This window comes from Nematolebias whitei, chromosome 6, assembly GCF_014905685.2.
Source record: "Nematolebias whitei isolate Nwh7 chromosome 6, NemWhi1, whole genome shotgun sequence".
Classification (NCBI taxonomy): Eukaryota; Metazoa; Chordata; class Actinopteri; order Cyprinodontiformes; family Rivulidae; genus Nematolebias; species Nematolebias whitei.
The window spans coordinates 10,607,292-10,608,335 of NC_056503.1; the positions used below are offsets into that span (position 1 = coordinate 10,607,292).

Genomic DNA, 1,044 nt, shown 5'->3' on the forward strand with positions numbered 1-1,044 from the left:
GTAAGACTAATCATGCTAACGGGGCTAACACTTGAGTCCAAACGTCTGTGGGAAAACTCACCCAACAAGTCGTGCTATCGGCTATTAGCTTCTCAATGACGTCGGAAATGACGGCTTGTAACTGGGGTAAGGCGAAGTCGGAAAAATCTTCAGAATCCAACATCCTCAACGAAAAAAAAACCTTCCACACCGCGCCGATATTTTGACTTTTTCCTGTCCGCTGTGATCAGATCAGGTAGGCGCACGTGACGTCATCACGTTGTGCTGCCGCTGCAGACATCCTTGTCACTGGGTTGTCATACAAAACCAGCATCGTTTTTATCAGTGAGTTATTTTGATGGAATGGCCGATGTCCGATATTTAACTTTAACGCTAATATCGGTCGATACCATGCCGATACTATTGTGCATCCCTAATAATAAATATATTTCAGTTGATTTTATGGTTTTTATACTTGCTTGTATGTTAGTGTACAGCACTTTGGCCAACAGTGTTGTTTTTAAAGTGCTTTATAAATAAAGTTGTATTGTATTGCATATAGGGGTAAAAACTGTCAGGATGTAATTAATGCAGCTGAAACGCACTGACGCTGGTGAGGAAAAGAGCCGAGGAGTTAACCAGTGACCTCAGGCAGAAACATCAGTAAATGTCTGTGTACACAGGAATAAAATGCAGAGTGAGGCTGTTTCTATAAGGTTCTGCAACAGAACTTTACACATTAAGTTGCTAAACAATGCTGTTATTATTTTGCAAAGTTTGGTCATCTAGAACACATGGATCTGAGAGTAAAGTAGTTTTGATTACTGAAAAAAAGAAGTTTGTCTTACTTCTATTAGGGCTAAGAAATATTCATCCCCAGTCAGAGAAAGTCATCCTGTCAGTAAATGACCGTGCTGCAGAATGAATCACTGTGTGTGTGTAGGTGTGTGTGTAGGTGTGTGTTGTGTGTAGCCAAATATAGCTACAGAAAATGCCTGGTTCATTCCCAAGTGTACATAAAAAAGCCCTGATTCATGTTAAATGTTATTTACAGCGTTTTGCCTC

The 1,044-nt window shown here is 40.3% G+C and overlaps 1 protein-coding gene across 1 annotated transcript in view; it reads left to right on the plus strand.

Annotated features, from left to right (window-relative positions):
• The window catches only part of LOC119410498 (rho guanine nucleotide exchange factor 17), a 107,336-nt gene that overhangs the window by 103,784 nt on the left and 2,508 nt on the right, over nucleotides 1–1,044 (plus strand). The gene's annotated exons all lie outside the window — the stretch shown is intronic.